The following is a 5,809-nucleotide window of genomic DNA, read 5'->3' on the forward strand; positions in this document are numbered from 1 at the left end:
TCTATTCTACAGTGTTTAAGAATCTATGTACCAGTTTCTTTTACACTACAGTAACTTCAGTCACATTTTCAACGAAATCAACATCTTTTATGTCAATAGGTTTTTTCTCGTTATAAACTTTTATAAATTCCTCATAAACTCCCATTTCCATTTCCACTACATTTTTGTTTTTCTTTCGTCTTCTTTTTAACTCCAGCTTCCTCTTGAGCTTCTTGTTCGACCTTCTGAACGCGAAATAGATCACTAGGAGAATGAAGAAGACGAAAATTGCTCCGCCCGCGATAATAAAGTTTCTTGGAGATGTGTCAGCCGGAATTACAGTTGTAGCAGTAGTCACACTTGTACAATCATTAGTATTAGAGTCAGTATAACAAGTTACGTTGATGTCAACCAAAGATTTTTCGTTAATTTTGATTGCTCTTGTTAAGTTTGTAGTCGAAGTTGTATTAATCTGAACAGATGTAGTCTTATTATTTACACGGTTTGTTTCGTACTTTGTATTGTTGATAACATTAGATGAATGAGATGATTTAGTTGTGTCCGTTGCAGTTGGAAATACAGTCGAAGCTGTGATTGTACTTGTAGAAGCAGTGTAAGCAATTGTAGTCTTACTTGTAGTTGTAGTAGTAACAGATGCAGGATCATTTGTTATATTATTGATGACTGTAGATAGCTGAGTTGTTTGGGTTGTAGTTGGAACTGTAGTGTTTGTAGAAGCTTTAGTAGTCTTAATTGCTGCAGAATCTAGACCAGATGAAGCATCATCGACAACTAAAACCTGTTTAGTTTTGTTTATTCCAATTTTTTCAGCTGTTAAAGTTAAATGAGTATCAGTTATTCGTTTAACTTTATCAGCCGAAAAAATTTCGATTGGATGGTCTATTTTTTCTTCTGAAAGAACTTTAGTTAATTGATCAATTTTTTCATCTGAAAGAACTTCAATTGATTGGTCAATTTTTTCTTCTAAAATAATTTCAGTTGGTAGGTTTACCATTCGTTCTGAAATTGTTTCAATCGATTGACTGCCTTTAACATCTGTAAACACTTCAAACGTTTCATCAGTTTCAGTTTCGCTTGCCATGTTGTGTGCTTTTATATGAAACTCTAAGAAAAATTGAATGATAAAGACTAATAAACATTTTTTTTTTCAGAGAAGTAAACAAACATTAAAATATAGTTAGAAAGATTATTTAATTTTTATTCAAAAAACTTGTATTGTAAATATCAAATTTCTTTTTTTAATTAATTTACTTGAGATAAAAAAAAAATTATGAGTGAAAATACTTGTTATGGTTTATAATAGTAACAAAGTATAATTAAAAAGTGATCATAAAAAAATGTTTAAAAGTTTAGTTTTAGTAAAACAGTTGTGAAAATAACACGCTGATAGTCAATACCAAACTTTTGTACTTTTTTTTTGTTTTCTTCTAAAAAACTGCACTTATATATTTTTTTAAATAAATTAAATTAAAATTATATATACCCTTAAAATAATAAAGTTGCCAAGAAGCAATTACTTAAATCAGAAATAATTTAACAACTACCAAAAGTTACAGTTTTTTTCTAGTTAAACTTTGTGTTTAAATAGATTTGAGAAATGTTTAAAGTTTTGGTTTGATTAAATTGGTATAAAAAATCTAAACAAAATTAACAATTTTCTTATTAATATGTTTATAACTATAAGTATAGAATTTTTAAAGTTTTTGTAAGCTTATTTAAACTTAGTTACACGAATCAACTACCCAAAAGTATTCAAAATTTTAATTGAATATTACTGTTCGTAGATGTATTTGTAGATCTTGTTTAAAAATATCTAATTAAGTATAGGTCATGACTAGCTTAAACAATCTATACTTATATGTTAAAGTCTGCATGAAAAAACACTGTTTATTATATTTAGTGTAACTTTGTAAGTAAACTACAGATGATGCAGTTTTAAATTTTTTTAATATTTACGTAAAACTCACATTGAGTAATTTACCATATAGTTAATACTTTTGATTTATCTAATTAATCTAAAAATTTCTGTAAATAACTTTAGATGAATAATACTATCAACAAAAACTAAGAAAATAATAAGATTTTATACAATTAAAATATTTATATGGTACTCCAGTTTAATCATTTTTTATTAGTTTGTTATTGTTTTATACACTCGAAATCATTTTAAATATTATTCAAAAAGTTGAAAAATAAAAATAGCAACTAACTACAAGTTAACTATAGTGTAGTTATATTTAAAAATAAGTCCAGTTGTGCAATATAACACGTACTTATAAAAGTTTAAATGATGTAGTTAGTAATATTACTTAATATAATCAATAAAACTACTTAAATTTTAAGTACATATTCTTAAATTAATACAATATATGAAAAACTAAAAAGGATTAAACTATTATTTTTAGAACATTCTTTTATTAGTAATTTAGCTTTTAGTTAACAAATTTTTTGGTAATTCATAATTTATGTTTCATTAATACTTTATAAGCATTAGATTTTACGAAAAGTATGATTTAGGTTAAACATTACAGCTTAGGTTAAAATGATGCTTAAATAGTAAAAACATTAACAGCTTAAATATAAGTCTAAAATACTATGTTAAGATTTTTAGTACTAAAAATATCATAATGATATTTTTCTTTAATTTTTCTGAGCATTTTGTAGCTTGTTTTTTCTACTTTTTTCTAATTTGACTTTTTAGTTTCGTTGTGCATCTTAGGTGATAGAAGCTTCATCTTTGAAAACAAAACTTTAATAAATCTTAAAAGATTGTGTAAAAGATAAAAAATGTTTCTTAAACAATGCAAGAAGTGTTTGACGCTTAAAAATTACAAATACTATAACGATTTTACTACATATGAAAACAATCCAAGTATTTGTACAGCTTTTATATTTTTCTAACAAAATTTAATAAGCTTTGCAATTTTTAATTGAAACTAAGTTTGTATTAAACTTTTTTGACTGTAACGAATTAGTAAAACTTTCTTATTTAACTTTCTGACCATTAACCGTTCAATTCTGAGAGAGACCTCCTTTAATCAAACAAAGTTTAAAAAAAAATTATCAAGCGTTTATGATTAAAAATTAAGTTTTTATCTATAAAACTTTGAACTTTAGTTAACAAAAAAATACCTCTCAAAGGAAAAATATACACGCTTTTTACCAATTATTTAAATTTAGTTACTCATTTCAACCAATGATCTTGATGGTGAAAGATAAGTATGTGCATTGCGCATATAAAACACAAACTTCTTGATCACTTTCTTAAATATATTTATTTTCTTATTTCTTCTTTAGAAAAATAAGTTTTTTTAAAAAGTATAAGTCTATACAGATTTTAGAATTTAAAGAGACCACGCCGGGACTTGAACCCGGAATTTTCGTTCTAGTAATCAGACGCCTTTTCCATTGGGCCACGTAGTCATATCTGTAGGCTACTGGTTTGGGGGGATCAGACGACGAAAACTCTGCTATTATTGTATTATATTTGTCTTCTTTAAATTTCCTCCAGTCCCTATAAAGTTGGCAGCTATTAGGCCTAAAAAAAAGTATATTTGATACTAGCAGACTTTGTTTGTGCTATACTGTTAAAGTCTTTATAAATTTTAAACAAACTTTGGGTCATCAACTAAAAAAGTGGAAATTTAAAAAGAAGAAGTTACGGACTTAATTGAGGTGTGTGCTCAAATTTTTTGGGTCACCATTTGCCGATATCCCGATGTATTATTGTTGCTTAGATACGCAAACCTGGATATTAACTTACTTAACGCGTTATAACAATATCGGTGACGGTTACTTAAATATTTAGAATTGACTTAGCTAAAATATTTAGCTAAGTCGATTTATGAAACGCGAATTAACCTTAGACTATCATTTTAGCTTAACCTAATTAAGTAATAAGATTGATAAAATGCTTAAATACTTATATAAATAAATCGAGTCTTTGAAACAAAAAGCTGTCTAACGATGAATAGAAAATGCGATAACAAAAACAAAAAACTGTACAAATAAACTACTTCAATTCAAAAGTTAATATAAAAAACAGTCGTCATCGTACAATTGTACGATGCGAACACAACACTCTCAAGCAATATCGTTATCACTAAGACACTAACAACTAACTCACCAAAACAAGCGCGTTACTGAATTTAAGTGGTTTGAATAATCTGAGAAAAAGAAAGAAATTAAAACACTGTTGGATTGTTACACATAGCTTTTTACAACTGAAACAGATAATGAGCTAAATGTGTACAAATTTAGATGTATCTGATTTGTTCAATTTTCACTACACTAAATGCGCTAAAGAGTACATTTGTGTCAAATTTATCTCTTAGGAGTGTAAAACTCAGTTAAAATGAATACTGAAAGCTAAGAAAGCAGAGCTTTTTAAAGCAGAAAAACTAAAACAAAAGTAAGTTTTTTTCACATAAAGTATACGTTTGTGCAGATTTGCAGAAACTTACCAAGCTACGTGCCTGCTATTGTCTAAACTATTTAAGCAGAGTTTACTTTATTTAAACGTAGTATTTTCGTTAAATTTATATACATTTTCGTATATTGAAATATTGTTTGTTGCCATTGTAAGCTATAGTAATGTAAACCAATGGTTTTCACTTTTGCTCAGTAGTGTGCAGAGAAATTGTTTTTGTTATTATAGTTGTATTCTAACTTAAATACAAAATATTTGCTACAGATTGCATTTTTATGTTCAAATTTCAAAGCACAGTGAATTTAGAAGTAAAAGTATTTAAGACATAAATTTGCTTAACACTTTATTAATTATAACTATTTTCAAACTTTATAACTAATGACTATCATCAGAAAAAACTAGTTCTAAGTTTCTTTTAAATTTTAAAAAAGACCACGCCGGGACTCGAACCCGGAATCTTCTGATTAGGAGTCAGACGCCTTCTCCATTGGGCCACGCGGTCATCTTAGCAGAATTGAGTTTGCAGCAAATTTAACCTAAGCTACTTTTAAGCTTACTAAGATAACTTTTATGCTTAGTCGTGCACTGTAGAATTAAAGGTTCAGTATTATTTCTTTTTTGTTGAAAAGCTACACAAAAAAAAAATTGAATACTATAGTCTTAAACATTTAAAATAGTGTCTACTTTAGTCAAACGTGGTATTATTATTAAATTTATAAGCATTTTTGTATCTTTATAAGTTATTTATTTTTACTGTAAACCATGTTAATGTAAAACAGGATTTCCTAAAGTGGGCAATGACAGATACTCAGCGGGCCATAATTTTAAACTTACACTTTATATTCAGGAGTTGTTGATGAAGAGCAAAAAAAGTTCTCAGGTGCTTTTTTTGGTAGTTTTGAAACTTACACTAGATATTCAGCATAAAAAATATGTCCTAGTTGTTTTAAATGGTAGTTATTTGAGTAATCTTGTTCATGGGGCCATTAAAAAAAAACGTTTGGGAAACCCTGATATAACCCAATGGTTTTCTCTTCTGCAGAGAGGTTATTTTGTTTTTGTATAATTGTTTAAGTTATTAAAAATGTATTTCAATTTAATATTTTAATATTTACTACCAAAATGTGTTTTTACGCTCAAAATTATAAGCATAGTAAAATATAAGGAAAAGATTGTAGAAAAAGTAATGCAAAACTTTGATGTCAAGATTATAAAACAAAAACTTTTTTTTCTCCATTTTTATAGAACATGTGGGTGTAAAAGATTCAACATTATTCTATTCTATTTTCAAATACGACTTTAAGCTAAATTTTAAAACTTACTATTATACAATATTTTAAATTTTTCTACAATATTTTAGATTTGATTATAACAACCTAT

General features: G+C 26.8%; 1 non-coding gene across 1 annotated transcript; it reads right to left on the reverse strand.

Annotated features, from left to right (window-relative positions):
• Window positions 1-4,858: 4,858 nt before the first annotated feature.
• Window positions 4,859-4,931, reverse strand: Trnar-ccu (transfer RNA arginine (anticodon CCU)). Its single transcript has one exon. It is a non-coding gene; the product is annotated as a tRNA-Arg (tRNA).
• Between the last annotated feature and the right edge of the window lie 878 nt (window positions 4,932-5,809).

The sequence above is a fragment of the Thalia democratica genome, chromosome 3 (assembly GCF_965202585.1).
Source record: "Thalia democratica chromosome 3, ktThaDemo2.hap1.1, whole genome shotgun sequence".
Taxonomy (NCBI): domain Eukaryota; kingdom Metazoa; phylum Chordata; class Thaliacea; order Salpida; family Salpidae; genus Thalia; species Thalia democratica.